The sequence below is a fragment of the Vombatus ursinus genome, unplaced genomic scaffold (assembly GCF_900497805.2).
Source record: "Vombatus ursinus unplaced genomic scaffold, bare-nosed wombat genome assembly UNPS02010320.1, whole genome shotgun sequence".
Lineage (NCBI taxonomy): Eukaryota > Metazoa > Chordata > Mammalia > Diprotodontia > Vombatidae > Vombatus > Vombatus ursinus.
In genome coordinates this window covers 7,582,197-7,606,947 of record NW_020950098.1, presented here as the reverse complement: position 1 = coordinate 7,606,947, position 24,751 = coordinate 7,582,197, and the positions used below count along the sequence as shown (strand labels likewise).

Sequence of the window (24,751 nt, the reverse complement as noted above, 5' to 3'; positions counted from 1 at the left end):
GTTCCCCCGCAAAACAGTGGCCACCAAATAGGAACCTAACAATGACTCCTCAACAGTATTTGATCTATTCTACTGCCCTTGTCTGAAACAATGATCTCAATCTAAATACAGAATTTACTCTCTAAAAACCATATATGGTATTGCATTTTGGAATGCTCCTATAATCAACATCGAAATAATTTACAACAAAAATTCATGTACTTTCCCAACAAGGCAACAGTATGGTACAGTGGAGTGTTCTACCCATAGTCAGAGGATCTGAGTTCAAATCCCAATTATTACTTATGAGACCTTGGGAAAATCACTTCCCCTCTCTAGACCTAGGTTTCCCAATCTGTTAAATAAGAGGATTGGACCAAAGAGTAACGAAGATCTCCTCCAGCTTTAAATCTATAATCTTAAGAACTATAAAACATAATCTTTAAACATTGCATGTTCAGAGAAAATGGCAAGTTCACCATGTTGTGTAGCATTACAAAAATCAATGACTCACACTAGCTATATCCATACAGTATTTCATTGAAATGTGATTTTTGAAATAGAGCAGAAGTGTATGTGCTTGTATATGAATTCTTCAGATATGAAATCTCTTCAGTTAATTTGGCCTTCGTATCCAGCTCCAGTCTTTTTTGTCTATTAGTTTTAATGCATTTCTTTTCTTTGTTTTGATGGAGTCCTACTAATAAACAGGTTGATAAATTGCAGCTGTAAAGGCCAGGCATAGATCACAGGAGAATCTGCTGGATGTATATTTCTGCTTTAACTTACAGTTTCTAACCAAGAAAACAATACTGCATTGCACAATAAAGTTCCCTATTTTTACTTGAATCTTCAATGAGCAAAACAGCTGCAGAATAATGTGACTTAATGAGGCATCCCTAATAAAATTCCTGCAGAAGTAAAAGCAGGGGCACAGAACTGTTTGGTCTCTGGTAGTTTCATCATTTCAAATACAGATAAAGAAACTGGTGATGTTTTCAAGCATTCCTGGATCAAGTCATACAGTAGATAGGCAAATGTTTATCAATTTATATAGGCAAGGTTTAATACAGGCAGGATAAGACAAGATCACTCATCTGATATCTTACATTAGACAAGAGGAGGGAAAAGCCTAAAAACTGCAGTAGAGGCAGATCCTGCTTACACTCTACCTGTAACAGGTAATTCATATTCTGTCATTAGTGATAGAGAAAAAAATGCAACTTTAATATTGAACCATTATTTAAAAATATTTTAAAGAGTCATTGTTAAAATAAGATCATTAAGGGCTCCTAGAATTTAAAAGGAAGGGGGAGGTCATGATCATGTATAAGGTGTTACTTTAAGAATTCTGATGTCATCATTAGGTTTTAACATTTTATATTTCATAAAAGAATAAAGCAGCTTCATCTAAAAACAGTTCATTTTAGTCATATCATTACATTTTGAAACTTGATTGTTAGCAAATGTCACTAAACAGAATGTTCCCTTTTTCCACAAACCTGTATTTCAATAAATCTCTACACATCACTTTGCCATTGCTAAAATGCCCCTTATTTACATATATAAAATCACACACACACTTCCAAACCTGGATTCCCTTCTAACACAATCCATATAATTATAGTACAAGTGTCAACTTTAATGTGTGAATTTCTTGGTTTCTCTTTAAGAAAAATATGCTATGTGCAAACATGTGACCAAATGCACTTGCTGGATTAGTTGCAGTCTACTGAATATACTGATTAAAAATAGTATTAAGAGAATTTCATCTCAAAAACTATACTACTGCTAACCAGGCAACATAGCCCAACTGTATATTTTTCTCACTTAAAAGTCTCTCTGTGCTTGACTACAGGCAGAGTAAGTATTCAGTGAGTAGTAACACAGCTCTCATTCTATTATACCTATAAATAATGCAACCTATTTCTTTAGACAGGAATCAGAAGAATGATAATAATGTGAGGTTCAGTGTGGTTACAAGTTGCAGCTTATCTTTAAAAAGCAGGGCAATAGTAAGCTAAAGATTGAAACAATTGTCCCCATGATGTAATAAAGAGCAAAATGGAGTGGGAAGGAGGAAGAAAAGAAATGGAATGTGTATGAAGTTTTAAAAATGAAAACCTTGAATGTCAACTTTGAAATTGACCAAGATCCACCTGGAGGAGAGTGAACATGCAAATACAGAAGACTGGGATAAATAAAGATAATCTTTGTGCTCTTGTTTTCAAATGGCTTCAGGAGTGCTTCCAATCTCGACAACTTCTTGTATTTTGGCACTTAAGCAAGAAATCTGAAATTAATTCCTAATTTGCCTTTGCTCATATTGCCTAATAGAACTGTTTTAAAGAGTTAATTGATAACAGTCTGAATGTTAATGTCTCAAGCAATCTAGTCGGGAAGCCAGAAGCCAGATAATTATCATTTAGTCAATGGTTATTTAAATCCATCGGGTGAGTAGAGAAGACCCTAAAACACCCTGATGCTTTAAAGGACTTTGAGAGTTAGGATTAAACATACTTCACATTTAAGAACCATACAAAAGTCAATAGGAGATTCCTTCCTTCGGCGCTCAGCCTCAAGCCTAACTCTCCTCAAGACGGACATAGTAACAAGTCTGATTCTAAGCGCTTCGGGCAATTGTTTAAACTCTTGGTCGGGAAGAGAGATAATACACAGAATAAGAAGGTGCTGGCTCCAACTCCTGCAAGCACAGCAACGCATAGAGCTCCAGCTGTATGTTCCTTGCATAGAGAAGCTGAACAAGTAATCCCACTGTTCTCAGAGAAATAGGGCGCAATTGCAAAACTTTCCTATTCAGGGGACCAGTTATAGCGAGCTAATTCCCCGCTACGAAGTGAGCGAGGGTCGCCAGACCGAAAGAAAATAACACTTTGGGGTAAACTGGTCTGTTTAAAGAAGACAAGAAGGATCAGCAAAGCAACCCCGAAAGAAAATTCCGATATCATTACCAAGATATTGGGGGGGGGGGGGCGTAATCTGTCCAGAAAGCAAAGGTCAAAAACCACACTTCTCCAAGCCATTTTTTTTCACCTTAACACTGTTCATGAAACGATTCTTAGTTCTTTACATCGTTACCATAAGACCCGAGAGATCATTCTTCAAGCTGTAGTAAATCTCTGGATATCTGAGGCTATGACGCTTACCAGCCTGTTATCCTTTATGAAAATAGTTAGGTAGAGAAATCGATAACCTCACTAAAGCGCCCCACCTTGGGCAGACAGGCCAAAGAATTAACTAATCAGAAGTGGACAGAAAGTGAGGCTTTCAAAAAGGCGACCTGACACATCCCATTGATCCTTCCTAGTACGAGACTCTTTCTACTTATTAGGAGTCCAATATGGTTACAGCCCGGGATTGATCTGGGACTAGGGATCCCATGGCTTTGATTCTTGATCAATTTAGGAGCAAAGGAACGGGGAGCAGAAAGAGGGAACCCCTCACTAGAACCCTTTCTCTGTGCCTTTGGATCGTGTCCCCAACACCTTCGCCTCTCCCTGGAGTGCCCACCACGGCGCTTCTTTGGGGAGGAAGGTAGGATTACTGCCTGCCCATTCCGTATATGCCCCCTTTCTACCCTCGAGACCACTGCAGACTGAGACCACCGAGGGAGAGGGAGGGGTGGTGGGCTCTCACCCCCAATCCGCTCCGATTGCCCTGGTCTAGGCCAGTCCCGCTCACCCCACCCCTTGACAGAGCCTCCAGCTGGGAAGGAAGCTGAAGTGGCTGCTGGAGCACCTACCTGCAGCCCCGCTTCCCGGTGGCAACACCTAGCGATGCTCCTGTAGCTTCCGGGAGCCAGCGCCAGCCTTATCGTTCTTGCATCGCTTGCCAAATCCCAATCTGCCTTCAGCATCCAGGGGCATAGGAACCTGCGGTCTGGTGGTGTGAGCTTGGAGCTGGCGTGTGAGTGTGACCCTGTGTGCGCGCGCGCGGGTGTGTGTGCATGTGTGAGTGTGTGTGAGTGCGTGTGCGTGTGTGTGCGCGTGAGTGTATTTCCTCCTTTTGGATGGCAAAAAGGGGTTTCAGAAATCTCCTGAAATCCAAACCGGAATCCCCAAAGCCGGTGGTTGATAGGGTGCGCGCGTCTCCCTCTTCTTTTTTTTTTCTTTCTTTAATTTTTTTTTGCTCCCACAGCGCCAAAGTAATCAAAAGATTTGTTGATTGAGACAGCCCAAGTCCGGCGCCCTGGGAAGCTCCGCTGGCCCCTGCCACCGGTCCTCGGTGGAGCGATGAGGTCCAGCTCAGCCTCCCAACTGCCGGAATCTAAGAGCCTCTTGCAGTGATTACCTCTCTTATACCGGTCCCGATTTGTTTGTTTTTAATGCCGAGCAAAGACTTATCCTCGTCACACGCTGCCTCTTTTTCTTTCTCTCTCTCCCTCTCTCTTTTTTCCTCCCTCTCCCTCTCACATCCAGGCAGGCACACCAACTCCCTGTTCCTTCCTACCGCTCTCCCTCTCTCTCTCTCTTGGGAAAGGCAAATTGGAGGATCACCTTCAGGAAAGCAGCATTCTCCACGAATTGTCTAGTTTCCCGGTCATCCCGAGATCCCGCGGTCTCCCCCGGTGGGTAGAAAGGGGAAGATGTTGCTGGAGCTTAGGGCAGACACACCGTGAGAGACGGGAGGAATCTCCGTCTCTCCTGTTACCTCTTTCTTCCCTTCTCGGAGATAACCTGGTTCCTCAGTCCTGGTAGCAAAGGTTGACGTTGGCAGGTCTCCGGCAGCTCTCTTTCTCTCCAGCTGCTGTGACTTTGCTCTGGCTCCTAGAGTTCGGTTAACAGCAACTCCTGGACAGCTGCAGTGGCTCTAGACTGTTCCGAATGGTCCCAGGAAACCTGCGGTTTACGAAGTGCCCCCACCCTGCCCCGCCCCAACTACTCCTAGCACTGTCACCAGGAAGGAAAAGGTGTGAGTCCCAACGTCGAATACAGCGGGGCAGGTGTCGCCTGTGTCACTTCACTAGAGACCCCGGGATGGGAGGAAAGGAAGGGAAAAGGAGGGGCAGCAATGAGGACACAAGCCCAGATCCAGATCCAGATCCAGATCCCAAGAAAGGCAGAAGGACGTATGAAACCTACAACGTATGGAACCTACAAACCTTCCTTCCCTGTCCCTCCTTCGAAAGCTGCACTGGCAAAAGAAACTGGAGATTTCTTTAAAAAAAAAAAAAAAAAAAAGTCCTTTAAGGGCAGAGTTTTGCTATCTTACCTAGACCCTAGCCCACCTATCTTTCCAGGGAATTAGGAATGAATTACAGCCCCACAGAATCCAATTGAAACTCCAGAAGTCTCTAGCACCCACGGTTTCTGGCTGAGTTTAGCAGTAAAATGGGACAGAAAGATCCGGCAGCATCGCCTCAGCTTCTCCCCCAACAGTCAATTCTGCAAGTTGCTACTATCGCTTGCTGAAAAGAAACAATGGTCCCGCAGAAAAAGGAGAGAGCAAGAGAGATGAGAAGGGAGGAAATGGAATCTGATATAAAAGCTGGACTGTGTCTCCCTCCAGAGGGAGAACAGGGTTAGAAGTCTAAACTAACGTAGCTGGAGTTCTCCGGGTTCCTCTTCACAAAGAGAAAAAGGAAATCCTCGGGTTCCAGAATATTACTTCTATGCAGATGTCACCTTAAAGAAATCCGAAGAGAGGATTTTCACTAAAGGTATTTGCAGGCCTATCTTGATGAATCTATAAAAAGCCAAGATGGCCAGATTTCCCTTTTAGAAGTTTCTCTTCTGGTAGGGTTCTGTCAAATTGGTTGGTAATAAAAATTTTAAGAAAAGTTCATCTTGCACATCGGTAGTTTCCACACATTATGTAGTGATACTTCCCTTTTTTTTTTTACAGAAAAAAAGTCATGACCTCCACTTTTCATAAAAACAATCATCAAGTATTTATTGAGGACCTCCTATGTGACAGACACTATACTAGGTGCTGGGGATACAAAAACAAGATTTAAATGGTCCTTGCCTTCTATAATTTTCTCAATTCATATTTTGCCCAAATGTTCAAATAGATCAGTAATTTTATCCTAATTGTCTTCAAAGTTGTTTATTGGTTACGTGTCTTATCTAGCTTTCAATGCCCTTAGTGTGAGCCATAAAATAAAGCTCACAATTTATCAAAATAAAATTAAGAATGTATTAGCTTTTATAGCAACACACAAACAAATCTTAATCCTACAATAAAATAATATAATGTACAGATACTGATGACATTTTTTATAATTTTTACATTTGTAGCTTATAAAGATGATCTTTAGTTCATCCTGCAGAGTGATGATCCAGATCTTGTTGCCATTTAAATAAGAACAAGTTCTAATGTATCATAACTGCCCATGGAAAATGGATTCTGTATCCATTCATATTTAGAAATATCTAGTTCTTTAAAATGAAATAAGAATTGCTTCTGAAGGGCAGTCAAATGATTAATAAGTAAGACTATTTACTTCTATTTCATTTGTAGAGTAAATATTTTTAATTTGTAAATATATAAAAATATTATTTTGTAAATGTATCATCCATAGCTCTAACTTTTTCATAAATGCAGACAATTTATCATTCTGAATCATGCTATGAAATAGAGAACCTTGCACTGATAAATTTAGACAACTCAGATTTTCAAAAAACAACCAGGGAATATCCAAAATTCAGGAGAAAAACTATTATAAAATGAACTCATTTCATCTCTTTGACTATCACTTACAAAATGCCAATTATTTTCTTCTTCTACCTTAAATTCCCTTCCAAGTACTTTGGAAGGAGAAGGCCAGCATATTTGACAGAAATATAGAAGTGCCCTGTTCTCTGTTCCCCATAGCATCACACAATTTTTGCCAAGAGCCTGGACTGTTTTTTGTAAAGTTGCTTTTCTGTAACAACTTGACCAACTATATTTAACTCTTCACTCATATTTCTTCAAATAAATGATTATGAAGCAAGCAATATGTCCAGGCCATATAAGAGGGTCACATTTTCAACTAGTGCATATATTTATATTTTGTTCTGACATCAAATGATCCCTATCAGTAGAGTTCAATACAATTATTCAATATTGTATCAGTTTAGCTTTTTTTTTTAATCAGTCAATTATATTGAAATTTTATCTTGCTTTGGCATTGCAAGGAAGATTTGGATTCATCCCCTGCCTCAGATACTTAGTAACCATGTGATTCTGGGCAAGTCATTTAACTTTTCTGGACCTCAGTTTCCTAATCTGTAAAATGAAAGGTTTGGGCTTATACCATTTGAATTCAAAATCTATGATTCTATATGTAATCAAATGAGAGGAGACACCAGCCAAGATGGTAGAATGGGAAGAAGTAGAGCCGAGCTCTCCCATACAACTAGTCCACAAAGATCTGGAAAATGCACCAGATCAAGTCCTAACTTGGGAAATCAAAGGAAAAACTCACTACAAGTCATTTTTCCAGGCCAGGTCAGTAGAGGGAGACAGAGAGATCTGTGGACACTAGAGATGGAGTCTAACCAGCAACAGCCACATAAAGCCTTCTAGCACAGAGACTGAATGAGGATTGGCCTGTACTCTGCACTGGAGCAAGAAAAGGTCCCAGATCTGGCAGAAAGAGGCTAGAACTTGTGCAAAAAGGAATGGGGCCAAACACCAGCTGCCTTTCATTAACTAGAGGGAAGTCATAGATTCAGTGCAATTTGAGGAAAGGATCTGAGACTAGGAGTAATGATCCAGGCTCCTAGGTTATGTAGTAAGTGAGAAGCAAGCACAAAATAATAAAAATGACATTTTTATAGCACTTACTATGTTCCAGGCACTGTGTTAAGCATATTACAAATATTATCCCATTTGATCTTCACAACAGTCCTAGGAGATAAATGTTATTATCATTCTCATTTTAAGGATGAGGAAACTGAGGCAGAGGTTAAGTGACTTGCCCAGGACCACATAGCTAGTAAGTGTCTAAGGCTGGATTTGAACTCAGGTCTTCCTGACTTCATGCCTGGCACTCTGTCCACTGTCCCACCTAGCTGACTCAGACGCATCTATATCATTTGTATAGCAAGCATTTTTTCAAAATTACCAAATTTATCAAAATGTTATTTTGTAAATTTCTTATCCATAGATCTAATTATTTTATAAATGTAGTTAATTTTTCATCCTGAATCATAGGGTGAAAGAGAATACAGAAGTAAGCAAGAGCTAATAGCCAACAGAATAACCATGGCAGGAAGCCCAGACCAAAAAGGAGCCTATGATTTTGACACTGAACCTGCAGAGCTTTTCATCTGCTGATAGTGGCTGAGTCCAGCATTAGTTTGCTGGTATTCCAACTAGGGGTCAGTCCATAGTTGTATTGCTCAGAACCAAACTCAGAATAGGAATTTGTAGAGCTCAGTCCAAAATTGCAGAACTCAAATTTTAGCCTGGATCAGATAACTTTGGGAGCACTAAAAGCTTGCAGGTCATGAGACTGAGCTGTCCCAGAGATCCTAGAGTAATACAATACTCAATACCCTGAAAACTCAACAGCAAGGGTAAAGAAGACACAAGCACAACCCAGATACTTCCTCCAGATGTATGCAGAACCCAACCCTGATATAAAGTCCAAATTCAGATAGTAGACTGAAATAATGAAAAAACAAAAAGAGAATCCCACTGTAAAGAACTATCATGGTGACAGGGATGATTCCAAAGCATCTAAAAGTAAAGTCTCAAAGGAAAACATAGCTTGGGAATAAATTCATCTAGGACTCCTGGAAGACATGATGCTTACACAATTCAAGTTCAATTACAGGAAGCCACCCTATAGTAATAAAACTTATCTGTATTATAACACTTCTCCAAATGAAAGTGACAGTGTCAAATCGTGCATGTATACAGATTTGGCACACATCTATTCAAGATTGAGCTTTTTGCACATACTTTGCTAAATAATCTTTCCCTGCAGAGTTAACTGGCTATGTTCATCTCTCTCTTTGAGAGTTGATTTGAACTTTTTCATTGAAAAAAATCTGAATCATACTATGAAATAGAGAGAATACATGGAAAAGTGGATGTTCTTATGCAGTAGTTGTAACTCAAAAATATTCAAAAATGTTGGCCATTGATTCATACTTTTCCTCCAAAAGGGTCTCATGCTCTTCCATACCAAGCTGGCAAAGAGTCATGCTTTAAATTGATTTACAGAATAGATCTGTAATTCTCTCACTCTATGATTTAGTCCTATGGGGTTTTAGATGCAAGAAGTACATAGAAATTAAGTCATTTTCCATAGTGAGCCTCCTAGTAAATGTTAGGGGCAGGATTTGAACCCAGTTCTTCTTGAAATCCAAGATCAGCCCTGCTATCTACTACTGTAAGCTGGATCTTAAATTCACATCAATTCGAGTTTTGTGATAAGCAAAATAGGAATTGTCAATGGAGCCTCAAATCTGCATTACTAAAGAACTGAAGGCACTCCACAAAGTTTGCTTATTAAGGAAAGAACTGAAATATTTTAGAGGCATCAAAGTCTGATGGTAAAACCCAGCTCTTCTGACACACACCTTCCCTTCCCCCAGTTGCTTATTTACTGCACCTTCATGGTTCCAAAATATTTCCTAGAGTCATAGGATCATACATTTAGAGCCAGGAAGGATCTCAGAAGTCACCCAAGAAAACTCTCATTTTTACAAATAAAGAAACTGAGATCGAGAAAATTTAAGGGATTTACCCAAGGTCAAACAGGTCAAAAAAACCAAATCCTATTTGTTTTCTTAAGATATGAAATAAATAAAAATATCAAATTAACAAAGCAAAAATACCTTTAGCAAAAAATACCAAATTAACAAAGAAATCACAAAGAGATTGGAGCAGTATATTCCAATAAAAATCTTAGATACTTTAGAGGCAATATGGCCTACAGCAGTGGTCTCAGCTCAAATGGAAAGAGGCACACACATCCATATGTGAGGATCCCTGAAAGCTGCATGATGACATATAATGTTACTATGTTTTATTGTACTTGTAATAACAATAATAATGGCTAACATCTATATAGCACTTACTATATGCCAGGAAATATGTTATGTACTTTATAATAATTATCTCATTTGATCCTGATAACAACACTGGGAGGCAGGTGCTCCCCATTTTATAGAAGAGGAACCCAAGGCAAACAGAGGTTAAGTGACTTGCCCAAGATCGCATAGCCAGTAAGTGTTTGAGGCTAGATTTGAACTTCGGCCTTCTTGACTTCAGGCCCAACACTCTATCCACTGCACCACCTATCTTATCTGCTCCTGCTTGTACACCATCTGACTCTAATCCCCAAAGTTTTGGAAACAATGGGGAAAGCAGAACTAGTTAATTTCTTTCTTCTACCCCCTTTCCCAACTATATCCATACTACTTCTATCAAGGCTTGACCTTATGTTATGGGAGCAATTTCTCCTATTAAGACTTTTCTTATATGGCAGGCCCACATGAGTCCAACATCAATCACTTTTAAAAGCCAGTTAAATATTTACTAAAGTTGTTTTTTATCATCCATAGTAGGGAACACAAGCAAGAATAAATTTAGAGGAAGAAATAAGTTTCTGTTAAACTCAAGGTAGACAATATCTAAGGGCTCTTTTCTAATCTTGTATCATTTGATGAGCCAGTTTTTGGTGAGAGTTGAAGCTGGGATGGTATGGAGAGAATAAAGATATTAAAAAAAAAAACTAGGGAGATAGCTCAAGTAAACAAAAAATGCATAGGAATGCCTTGAACAACAAAGATTAGGATTTACCCCCAAACTTCTAGCCTCCAAAAACATTTTAATCAATTAACCCCAAAACATTTATTCAGCACCTATCATTTATGTCCCAGGAACATTGTTGAGTGTTGGGGATATAAAGACAAAAACAATATGTGACCCTGTCCTCAAGTAGCTTACATTCTAGCAAGGGAAACAACATGTTCACAAACAAATAACTATGAAAAATATGCAAAGTAAATACAAGCTCATTTCAGTGGGGGTGGGGGGCAGGGGAAGGAAGCCTCTGGCCACTGGTGGGAATCAAGAAAGGCCTCATATAGGAGCTGAGCTCTGAAAGAAGTCAGGGTTTCTAAGACATAGAGATGAGGAGGGAGTGCAGTCCAGGCATAGAGGACATGTTGCCTGAGCAAAGCACAGAGAGAAAGGCTGGGATACTGTGTGTATGAAGAACAGCAAGTAGATTAGTTTAGATCCATATTATTATGTGTAAGGGGAAGTAATGTGTAGTTAGCCTAGGTCAGAAATTAGATTGTGAAGAGCTTGAAATGACTAAGGAGTTTGTATTTTATCTTAGGGATAATATGGGAGCCATTGAAGCTATTTGCACAGAGGAGGGACGTGATCATATCTGCTCTTGAAGTGTATCTATTTAAAGGTAGCTGTGAGGAAGATGGCTTGGAGGGGCAGCTAGGTGGCACAGTGGATAGAACACCGGCCCTGGAGTCAGGAGGACTTGAGTTCAAATCCGGCCTCAGACCAAACACTTGACACATTTACTAGCTGTGTGACCCTGGGCAAGTCACTTAACCCCAACTGCCTTAAAAAAAAAAAAGGAAAATGGCTTGGAGAAGTGAGAGATGGGGGGCAGCTAGGTGGCACAATGGATAGAGCACCAGCCCTGGAGTCAGGAAGACCTGAGTTCAAATCTGGCCTCAGACCAAACACTTGACACTTACTAGCTGTGTGACCTTGGGCAAGTCACTTAACCCCAATTGCAAAAAAAAAAAAAAAAGATAGAGAGAGAGAACTGAGACACAAGGTAAGAAGTCTAGCTTAGCACTCACACATAGTAGACACTTAATTAAAATCTTGTTGGTTGATTGAAAAGAAGAACAATTAGAAGGTTATTGCAATAATGTTAACAAAAGATGATATAGATTTATATATGTAATATTTTAAATAATTTAATTTAAATTTTATATATAAAATAGTTTACATGTTTAAACATACATAAATATACATGTGTGTATGTATATGTGTCTTTGTGTATATATGTATAAATGCATGTGTGTGCATATTATATATGTGTGCATGTGTATATATGTGTATATGTATATGTGTATATGTATGTCTGTGTGTGCATACCCAAACTAGTGTAGTGGTTATTTGAATGGAGAGGAGGAGATGGATGAGAGATTTTTTAAAGATTTAGCGATAGATTAAATACAGAGAGAGAATGAAAGTAGAATTTTTGAGTGAATCTGAGGTTTACAAATCTGATTTTGACTGAGAAAAGGCCATTAAATTTGGTGATTTAGAGATCATTGGTAACTTTGGAGATAGAACTGCCAGTGAGCAATGAGATCACAAGCCAGATTGCAAGGATTAGAGAAGTGAGTGAGGGGAAAGAAAGTAGAGGTATGAAAAGAGACACCTTTTTCTAGGAGTTTGTGCAGTGAAAGAAAGATAGAAGCTGATAGCTTGAAGGGATGGTAGGATCAAGTAAGGTTTTTTGTAGTTTTTTTGTTTTGTCTTGTTTTTTAGCCTGGGGGACATATAAGTGCATTTTGTAAGACTGCAGGGAAGGAATCAGTACCTAAGAGAAGATTGAAAATCAGAGATGGGGATGATTATGGGAGTAATTTGCAGGAGACTACAGGAGTGAATGGCCATGGTGAGGCATGCCTCCCTTTCAGCAGAGATTGGAGAGAAAGGGGAATAATGTCAAGGGGAAGATGCAGAGATGGGAAGCATAGAGAGCTCATGGCAAATGGTGTGAGGGAAGGTCCTGTGATGAGAGGGTTGAGAAGGAGGAAGATGTTGTGGCATGCTTGAAGAAAAAAAAGAAGGTTCAGAATAGGGATTGTGGGGACTGAGATACAGACTCTATTAGGGAAGAGCAATTTTTGCCTGTGATCTAATGTATGAAAGTGGTAAGAAGACAAAAGAAGAAGGTAAACAGAAATTTATCTTTTGGAAACTAGCCACTCTATCTTTCCCTTTTTGTGTGTGTATTTCTCTCCACCCCTTTGACACTAGAGACCCCATCACTTTCTTCAGCAATCTGTCTTTTTATTATGTCATTTTTTTTTGTTCTCAGTTCATTTGGGCTTTTTCTTATTTCAAACTGGATGCTCCAACAGCATTTCAGACTCAGCATGTCCAAAACGGAACTCATTATCTTTCTTCCAAAACCCACCCTTCTGCTAAACTTCCTAGGCATCTTAAAGGTACCACCATTCTCCCAGTCCCCCAAGGTTCCATCCTTGACATTATTCCTGACTCCCCACTCTCCCTTACCCCATATATGCAATGAGTTGATAAATCTTTTCATTTTTACCTCTACAACCCCTCTCAAACCTAATTCCTTCTCATTTATACCATCATAGTAGTTCAGGATCTTGCCACCTCTCACCTAGATTCCTGCCACAGTTTATAACTGGTCTCCTTGCTTCAATTCTCTTTCTACTCCAGTCCATCCGTTACACTGCTACCAGCATGACTTTCCATAAGGTAAGATCTAACCATGTCACTTTCATATTCAATAAACTCCAATGACTCCCTAATGTAGCTAGAATAAAATGTAAACTAATTCTCGTCCTCACTTTTCTACTTAGCTCCTAAAGCCCTTTATAAACTGGACCTAATCTAGCTTTCGAGCACCCTCTCCCAAACTCTGCAATCCAATCAAACCGACTTTTTCTCTGATCTTCACACATAACACTCCCCCTATCTCCCTAACTTTGTACAGGCCATCTCCAATGCTTAAAATGTACTGACTCCTCATCTCTACATCATAGAATCCTGCTCTTTCTTCAGGACTCAGCTCAAGTGCCACCTTCCACACAAAATCTTTTCTGATTCCCCCCAATTACTGTCTCCCCTAACTAACTTTTACTTATTTTTATGTTTTTTATACTTCTTCTGTATACATACCTATATATACCTATGACTTTTTATGAGTATAATGGGAATTTAATATGTACCTAGACTACCTAAGATGGCATCATCTACATGGAAGACTCCATCTTTTGTGGTCTGGTCACACGCCATACCATAGTTATATATACTTACTGTCTCATTGGAACACAAGCTTTTTGAGTAGGAATTATTTCATTTAAACAATTAATCAACAAGCGCCGAGCACATAGTAAGCACTTAATAAATGCTTATTGATGGACTGATTGATTGCATCTTTTGCATTGCAATAATAATAATTACAGTTTACAAAGTTGAAGTCCACGTCCACTGCTTTATTTGATCTTCATAACAACCTTGTTAGGTCAGTAATATTATTATATGGGGTGAGAGAGAATCAATGACTCGTCAGGCTCAAACAGCTATTAAGTTTGGCACCTCTGTACTGTACCACCTGGCACCCCTAATAAATATATATTTACAAATCATATTCATCATGAGGGGAATTGTGAGGTGGATAGTAAAATATTATTATTCCCATTTTACAAATGAGGAAATGAGACTCGGAGTAGTTAAGTGCATTGCCATGGTTACAAAGCTAGTTGTAGGATTCAAACTCAGGTCTGAAGATGTATCAAATCCAATGTTCTACTCACTTTGCAATGTTGCTTCTCAATTTATCACTTGGGATCTAAGTTAATATAAGATTTTTAAAAACCCCACATGCTAAATATCTAAGGTGTTATGTAGGGTGTTTCGAAACCTTAGAGTAGTTTTAAACTTTAATAGCTTAAAACTACATTAAGATTTTGGTGATCACCTCTATGAATGGACACTAGTGAGGGGAGAAATCAAGGCTGACTTAGTGTCTTTAGTGTCCAAAAGCTTCCGTGACTCTGTCACTTCTGTTCATTTGAAAACGCCTACCCTTATTCAACTATTCTGCAATTGTTACCTCTTTCAGGGGATAATTTCATTTAAAGACACTGAAGCCTTAAAGTGGAGGGAAAAAACACTGAACAACAGATTTTAGGGCTTCAGCCAATAGATATGAGATTTGGGCAGGGACATGTCAAGGGTTCTTTTTGGAGACCCTGAAAATTTACCAATATGAAAGAATCCTGCATTTGGAGTGAGACAATCTCAGTTTGAATCTTGAATCTGTTATTTCCTTCTAGGATGACTTTGGAAAGTTACTTAACCTCTGTTGGCCTCAGTTTCCTGGTGTGAAAAATGAAAGAACTTAATTCTGAGGTGCCCTCTGACCCCAAGTTTACAGTCATAGGTGGACCTGAGATTCACGTGGACCTTGTTAGTGATTTTGCTCCTGTTTGGGAAATGAGTGGCTTAAGAACAGAAAAAAAGAGAAGAAAGTTATTTCAATTGAAAACCCAATAGGTTCAAATAATGAGGGCAACTTGCCATATAGTTATCTTTGAAAGTGTAGTCCCATGGAATATTCAACTACAAATCCTAAACTATCTAACCAAGAAACACAGGAAAACGTTTAAACAGACATTTACTAACATAGAAGTGCAATGGAATTTGAAGAGTCCCATGAGATTTGGTCTATTGTTTATGAATGTGACTATAAAGATCTAAATTGTACCAATTTAGCAAACTCCCACTGTCCCTTACTCTTCTAGTCTCAGTGATACTGATTCCCACTCCTAATAAGTAAACAACATCCCTGCCAACTCATACCCTTTGCTGCCTGTTCTCTTATCCCCATCTTCCTCAACCCTGACTCTCTAATGACTCTCTCCAAATCAACCTGGCCCTTCCACTATGACCTCTGGCACTCCTGCTGCATAGTGAACATATCTCTTTAATTTAGATCTCTTCCTTTCATACTCCTGTCACTTTTTGGCACTCATGTGCCAAATGTGGTTCCTGCCATAACTCCATGACAGTGGCCACTAATACCAGTTGAACCTTTTCTCATTGCTTCTGGAGGGGGAGTCGGAATATTTTTTTCTCACCACTATTTCCAGACTCTCCCTCAGCTGCCATCACAAAGCAACCTCTCCTCCTTAGAGTATACTCCATTCAAATTTATCATCCAGTCCAGGTACTGGTGATAGTTATCTACCAGCCCCTAGATAATTCTTCCACCTTAATTCATGTCCTTTTACTAGAGGAGATCTCATGTTGACATTCCCTTAAACACCCTAACCTCTTAGTTCCTTACTCTACTCAATTACCTTGATCTTAGAGTAGTTTTAAACTTTAATAGCTTAAAACTGCATTAAGATTTTGGTGATCACCTGTATGAATGAACCTTGTTGAGGGGAGAAATCAAGGCCAAATGATCACCCCAGCTGACATTCCACCTCAGCCACAAAAAGAGGTCATACCCTTGATATCACCATTACCCACATGTCTTCTATTTCCATAGTCAAGAACCCTGAAATGTCTTTATCTGATCATAACCTCCTGTCCTTCAGGTTTTCTCTATATCTCACTCCTCCCAGACCTATTCTTTGTCCTCACCATGACAAATGAACTCTCCACCTTTCAATATTTTACTAGGCCATCACACTTGCCAAGTTGATGATGAGGATACCAAATCTATGTTATCTAAGTTATTGATAAATAACTTACAATGTATGAATAACTTAATAAATCTGTTATCTAGTTATATAACTAAGCATCTTGGTTACCTCAGTTATTGATAAAAATGATAAAAATTTTAAAATTAAATAGAACACTGGGCCAAGTAAAGATTCCTGGGGTATTGTACTGGAGACCTCCTGCTACATTGACATTGTACCATTAACAACTATACTTTCTGTCTGGCCATCCAACCAGTTCTGAATTTATCTGATTATATTATTTTCAAATCCATATTTCTCCATCTTCTTCAGAATGATGAGTTACTTCATCAAAAAATTTGCCATAGCATTCCCTCATCTACTAATTTAGTAATCCTGTCAAAAAAGGGAGGGGGGCATGGTGTGAAGATGAATAAATAAGTTAATTTATAAGTGCTTACTATGTATAAAGCACTCTACTAAGTGCTGGGGATATTAGATGCCCAGGAAGTGGTGAGAAGGCCTGGTTCCAGGCAAGATAAGGCAAAAACTCACCTATTAGAACCAGCAGACCCAGGGGTAGAGTCTAGAATCCAGGGAGGGGAGAGTGACGGGGATGATAGCCAGAAAACAGGCAGAATATGGTAGAAATAGCCAGGAAGCAGACATATTGGCATATAAATACACACACATATGTATATACATATATACACACATACACAATAAAACATATGTTATGTATATTATATGTAAGAAACATATAGCATAACTAGAAAAGGAATTAATATAATTACAAAGTAATTAAACACAAGGTTTTCTCCAAAGGAGTACACAAGCAATTCTGGAGAATCAGGAAAGGGGTCAAGCAGAAAATTGTACATCACATGCTAAGGGGACTAACTACTTGGTCATAAGATTATAGGATCATGGGATTTGGAACTAGAGGGAACCTTAGGGATTATCTCACCCAGCCCCCTCCCCATTTTATAAATGAGGAGACTAAGGATAGGAGAGGTTAAGTAATGTGATCATATAGTGATTAGAAGAAGAGTCTGGGTTTAAACTCAGATATCCTAATTCCAAATTTAGTGTTTTTTCTACCACGCCTCATACTTCCTTTCTTATTTCTAGGATACTATAAGTTTGAAGTGGGAAGGGATTTTTGAGATGATCTAACAGGAGTGGGGAGCCTGTGCCCTCAAGGCCACATGTGGCCCTAGGTCCTCAAGTGTGGCCCTTTGACTGAATCTAAACTTCACAGAACAAATCCCCTTAATAAAAGGATTTGTTCTATAAAACTTGGACTCAGTCAAAAAGGCATACCCAAGGACCTAGGAGGTCACATGTGGCCTTAAGGCCTAACGTTCCCCAACCCTGATTCTAGTACAATCTCCTGGTCATACAGATGAGGAAAATGAGATCAGAGAAGTGATTTGATCAAGGTTATATCACTAATTAGGGGCAAAGTCAGGAATAGAATCCAGGTCATTACCAGTTTTCTCTGTTCTTTCCACAAGACTACATTGCCTTGCTGCTTAAATTTAGCTACTAATATCCTGGTTTCATTTCCTCATCCCCAAAATTGGGATGATAATATGCGCACCACCTATCTCACAAAGATTGTTGTGAAGAAAGTGCTTTCTACTAAATAAATGTGTTGTTGTTTATAAATTATAAAACATAATATAAACAGGAGCTATTGTTAGTACATAACTGATTTATTGTAACAACAGCAATTAGATCAACTTTGGAAAATCTAGAAGCAATTGGTATCTCTAAGATCCTTTCCAGCTCTAAACTGTTGTGACAGATCTGTCATCTCTGGGGAATGGGTTGTTTCATATAAGTAGATATTCCAAGTAATTGAAGTTTACCTCTTTAAGTCTCAGAACTTTTTAAAATAACCATTTTAATAAAAATCTTTCTATAATGTATACACAGTTGTTTGCCTTCTTGGATACACTATATATTTTTTTCTTGATGCTTCAGGCATCATCATAGATGTCACAGTCAATCATCCAGGAAAGTAACTCCTATGGAGGAAGGGTCAGCCATCTCCCCCAACTGCCAACCAACCATCTGCCACACAGTGGACAAGCAAGTCAGCTTCAGCAGAGGAGAGCCTTGCTTCAGCAGCAAGGTACTCTGAGGGAGACATAGGAACCAGTAGGTGCCAGACAACTCAAATAAACATCACCACCACCTCAGCCACCATTTCCCTTCGCACCCTAACAGAGTCTGAAGCCAAGAAACTTGGAAATAACACTGTTTCTAGCCCAACCCTCAGTCACCACCCTGGGAAGCAACCCCTGTGAAGACGCAGCCTGGCGATTAACTAACTGTTCCTGAAAGTGCTGTAACCACAGCTACTGAAGACCCAGAAAGCAAAGTTCTTGCCACCAAAGTCCTTGGCATTGTCAAATGATTTAACATCAAATTGATGTGATTTTATGGATGGAAATGATATTTCCATTTTCCAAAGAAAAGTATTAACATCTGCTTTGTGTTGTACCCTAAGGACCAAGGGAATTTTCTATCTGATGCCCCTAAAACCTCTCATATGTATTGTCTTTCCTATTAGAATGTGAGCTCCTAGAGAGCAGGGACCCTCTAAACTTTTCTATTTGAATTCATAGTGCTTAGCATAGTGGTTTACATACAGTATGCACTTAGCATATTATTCATTATAAACACCAATTATTATTCCATGATTAATACCTATAAAGGCAGGATTAGTTGAGTAAATATATCAAGCCATCCCACCACCACCATCCACTTAAAATAAGTGGTTAAATGCCCTGATACCTTACGGAGGTGTTAACAAGTATGGAAATAATTAAGATTTCAGATTAAGTATGAAGAGTTCTTGAATGAACTGGATTGTTTGAGGAAATTTAGTCATATTTTCTAAATCAAAATAGAAGCCCACTTCAGGACCCCAGTATTTAGAGTATCTGCCAGAGATGTGAATCTTAGCAGATGGAGAACCAGTAGGCAGCATTCTAGCTAAATTCCCTGAGAAACAGTCACTTTGGAAGAGAGGAGCACTATAGCTTCAGCACTGGTCTCTTCCCCCATACTTTTTGAGCAGAGAAGGACCTTTTAAACTTCAAAGAGTCCAGAGAATTTAGGGCTTTCTATCTTTCCAGTAACATCCTAGAATCGTGCCTCAAGACAGCAGCAGCTGATGGCAGTATCTGCACTGGGAACCAAGGACAAATTGGACACTAATTCATAGCTCTGCAAAGAGCAGTGGATGGGTGGGAGACCCAAAACCATGCCTAAGGGAATTTCTTGAGCATTGTGTAGAGAAAAGGATATCCAGCAACCAGGTGCTATAATTTATCCCTTTGCAGTTATGATTACTTTCCCCTAGAATCTGTGGGTACTGGTAGGAGAGTGTATCACAACTTTCAGAAGGATGCTTTGTATCAACTTTCCTTATTGCGTCACCTTAGCAAATACCCCTTTTGAAATTGAACTTAAATGTAGTTGATTATTCTCCACTGATCATTTGGAGGGAAAGGAAGCACATCTCTGGGGACTAATGAAAGATAGTACTAGAAAAGAACCCCAATCCCTCAGTCACCCCCAGACCCCTGAGAGGACATAGTAGCCATGCTCTGGTGACCTGATACACTGGGGTAGCAGCTCCAGAGCATAAGTTACAGTAGAATTGTTTGCTCACACATAAAATGACCCAAGTGCTATTCTGGAAGTTCTTTTTTGTGGTTTGGGGTTTGTTTGTTTTTTGTTGGGTTTTTTTAATTCTCCTTCATAATCAGTAGCTTTATTTAAAAATGTCATCAACATAGGATTTCCTAAGAGTTTTCCTTCCTCACCTTGCTGCATTCTAATTTGGGGCTTATTTTCTCTGGACTGAAAAACCAGATAAGCACCAGCCCTGGAATCAGGAAGACCTGAGTTCAAATCTGGCCTCAGAAACATGATACTCACTAGCTGTGTGACCCTGGGCAAGTCTCTTAACCCCAACTGCCTCATCAAAAAATAAAAATAAAAATGAAAAACCAGATAACTAGTTATTATAATTGTGTGTAAAACAAAGGTAAATATTCTTGCAAGGAGTAAAGTTCATAGCCTTTAGCAAATGGACTTTATAAAGCCAATTTTGGCTACTCAGAGGTACTTGTTGCTTATTATTTGTAAAAAAAATTCTGTATAGTTGAAGGTCTGCTGAATAAGAAGTGAGATGTATCTTATCTACATGTTTGTCTCTAATACTTAATAATTGATCTTAGAGTGTGGGAATTATCAGAACAGATGTCCTCCAAGGCTTGCTCCACTTATCTCATTAAAGGAAAATAGACTGGGTTGGGGGACAGAATCCAAGGTTTACAGTGCTGGCTTAACTTGCCGTGTTGAACATTGATGCTGTCTGTTTAGTCTAGACCCCTTCTTGCAGAAAGAGAAAGGTGGACACGTGGGCAGAAACCACCAGAATAAATGAAGCATTAAGCACAGTCTCCAACACCAAAGGAATTCTGTCAAACCCTATAGTTGCTTTTATCTATCTTACTCATGATGCAAGATAGCTGGGAATCTGCTTAGCTTGGATTGGTGCATTTGTAAAAATGTCCAGCTCTACCTCAACATAAAAACCCACAGACCCTAAACTGCTCCCTTCTTCTTGTCCCTCACCCCTTTCATAATCAGCTCACAAAGTTCCAGTTGACTGTTACTATATGTGCTGTTTCAACCCCTTAAAAGCAGTGACCATCTTGTTTTTTATCTTTATATCCACATGCATCAAAATGTCAAGGACCTATGTCACTATTACTGAGAAGGCTCCCAGGTATGAGAGCTCCCTCTACCAATGCAGATCACGGATCATCCAGAACATCTCATTTTAGTATGTTGCCTGAGACTCAGAGACTAAAAGCCTTGCCCTTAGTGACACAGTTTGTAGGTACCCCATCATAGGTATTAACCACTGAGTTGAACTGAATTGAGAATCCCCAATTGAGAATTGAATTAGAGTAGACCCTAGAGATGACAGAATTGAGCTAGTCTAACACCCTTATTGTAAAGGCATACATAGTTTAGTGAAAAAGAAGAGTGTGGATTCAAAGGATGTGGGTTCAAATCCTGATTCTGCTGCTTACTCTTCGTGTGATCTTGGTCAGATCATTTCACTACTCTGGGCCTATTTCCTCACATGTAAAATGAGAGACTCTAATTAGATGATCTCTAAGGTCTCTTTTTAAATCTATGATTCTATGATATTGTTATCCTATAGCTCCTAAAGATGAAGAAACTGAGTGCCAAAGGTGTATTGACTTACTCAAGATCACACAGCAAATTAGTAGCAGAGCTGGGATTTGAGTTCAGGTCTTTGGATGCATAGTTCAGTGAAACATGATATAATGTAAAGAGGTCTGCCCTTGGAGTCAGAGGACCTAGGTTTGAATTATGGATTTAATACCTACTAACTGTGTGACCTTGGGCAAGTCACTTCACTTTGACAGACCTTGGCTTTCAGAGAGACAGGATGAGATGATCACTGACGTCTCTTCTAGCTCTAAATGTTACGCTAGGCACTTTTCACTGCCTAAAGACTGTTGCCATATAGCAACACCCAGGATTTTTTTACAGTCATCAGAAAGCCTGAGTGCCAAGCCTGAGAAGAACTGGGAGCTGAGCTGTGGATTTGTCTATTCGTGCTCTTTTGACCTCCTTTATATAGCTTCTTTCCACCTTGATACTGTCATTTATTCTTGTTGAACATACCCAGAACCCACTGAATGGCTCAAAGGAATAGAACGGTTCACATTTCAGGTGCACATGTGACCTCTAGTGGTCAAGCGCAACTACAGGAACAAAAATCCGAGTTAAAGGCTGCTGCTCTCTTGCCTTTATTTTTCTCTTTTCAAAAATGTGTTTTTTATTATAAGCTTAATACCCAACAAACACAAACATGCCCATATACAAAGAGGAACAAAAAAAGGATTGTATATGATACTGTGAATTTCTATTAGTTAAAGTTTGTTTTGTAAAGATCTTTATTAAATTTTAAAAGGTAGTGACAAAGTTGCCTTGTCCATTTCTGTTCCCTTCTGAACTTCTTGTTTTCATATGTATTTATACATGCATGTGTGTGTATATATGTACACATGTATGATATGTGTGTGTGCATATACACATGTGTGTGCATATGCATATACGGCAGCTAGGTGGTAAAGTAGATAGAGTACCAGACCTGAAGTCAGGAAGACTCATCTTTCTGAGTTCAGATCCATCCTCAGACACTTACTAGCAGTGTGATCCTGAGCAAGGCACTTAATCTTGTTTGCCTCAGTTTCCTCATCTGTAAAATGAGCTGGAGAAGGAAATGGCAAAATACTCCAGTATTTTTACCAAGAAAACCCCAGATGGGGTCACAAAGAGTCGGACCCAACTGAAAACACACACACACACACATACATAAATACATACATACATACATTGTGTTGTATTGTTTTATGGTCTTTTTTTAAATACAGAACACTTATTGCATGTCATCCTTGCACAGGGGCTATGCTAATTGTCTGTCTCATTCCAATTTTAGTACATATGCTATTGAAGCAAACAACTCCATTGCTTGCAGCAGAAATTCATCCAGTTGAAAAGCATACTTTTACCAGGACTACCTGGGCACATTAAAGGCATCCCTAGTGGGAGGCTGGATTAAAAAGAAGTTTTAGAAAATCTGATTTTAAAATAGAAAAGGTACAAATCATGTTCCGTTAAGGTAAAAAAAAATTCTTCTTCACCAATCTAGAAAAAAGAAGATTAAAAGAAAAGGAGATGATAAAGTTTAATTATATGCAAGAAAGCAACAAAACATAAAAGGAGTTGTTTTCAGTCCTTCACACAAGTACCCATAGTAATGACTAAACTTTTAAAAGGACATTTTGGTTCTTTAAAATTTTAATGCCTTTTTTAATGCAGCAGTTAATTGGACAGTGTAATGGTGCACAAAGGGAATGAATGGAATTGCCTGTAGTAGAGATATTCCAAGTAATACTGAAATAGACAGCTCATAGGAAACCTATAAAAATACATATGAAGTATTTTTTAGACCAAACCCTAAAGCATCATCATAGTGCATGGTTTTATGTAGATGCTACACAAAATAATAATAATAATAATAATAATAACAATACAGAGATAATAGTGCTTGGCCTCTAGAAGCTCAAAATTTTAAATGGATACTCCCATGCATTTTTTTAAGACAGCAAAATAGCACCTTTAAAACTATGCATGAATAATTAACAAAGTAAATGCTTAATCAGAGTTTTAATTAGCACAGAGCAATCAGGGCTCTGCTTTGTGCCTAACACATGTGCGGGGCGCAAGGGTGGGGGATAGGCACTTCTTTCCCTGTGCTTCATTTTCTTACAAGCCCCTGGACCTGCCACCACTAGCCAAGCATCACATTATCTCTGAACATCACCTGATCCAGCAGATTCCTCATGTTATGCCATTAGACCTGGGGAGCCACACCACACAGGACATCCAGAATCACAGGCAGATGCTGCAGTGAAGCAATGGCAGCATGCCAGCAGCAGCCTGTGTCTTTGTCTCCCCACCCTTGCTCTCAACTTGTCCTAGATGCCAAATACCCTAATTATGGCTCTGTTTTAAAATTGCCTACTGAGTTGACTTGAATTGAATAGCATCATCTGTAGGTCAATAGTAAGTTCATTTGGGGGTGAAATACGTAGATATGCATACTCAAAAAAGGAAAGAGGAATAAGCAATTATATAGCACCTACTATATGGCAGGCACTTTACAAATTTTCTCATCTGACCCTCACAACAACACTGTGAGGTAAGCGCTGTTATTATCCCCATTTTACAGTCAAGGAAACTGAGACAAATAGAGATTAAAGACCTTGCCCAGGGTCATATAGCTAATAAGTGTCTGAGGTTGGATTTGAACTTGGGTCTTCCTGATTCCAGAACCAGAGCTCTATACACTGGGCCATCTAGCTGGCCTCAAAGTTAGATGGCACAGTGGTAAAGGAGAGCAAAGAAAGTAGCCATAGATCTCTGAATGAATAAATGGATTTTTTGTTTTTGTTTTTAATGATATTTCTTGTTTTTACATCTTCACCTCCAAATATATTCATTTCTTTTCCCACACTCAACAAGCTATACTTTAGAACAAATGAAATAGGAAGAGAAAGCAAAGCAGTTCAATGAAACTAACAACTTCATCAAACAAGTCTAATAATACATGAAAGATTCTACATTCATAGTTCTACACCACCTCTGCAGAGGCAGAAAGGTGCCATTTCTCTTTTTCATGGTTCTAGGTTATCCTATTTCCATAACGTTCCATTTTGTTTTGTTGTTACCATTAT

General features: G+C 39.0%; 1 pseudogene; it reads right to left on the bottom strand.

The window, feature by feature from the left end:
* Window positions 1–22,875: 22,875 nt before the first annotated feature.
* LOC114037374 lies at window positions 22,876–22,970 on the bottom strand (annotated as a pseudogene).
* Window positions 22,971–24,751: the final 1,781 nt, after the last annotated feature.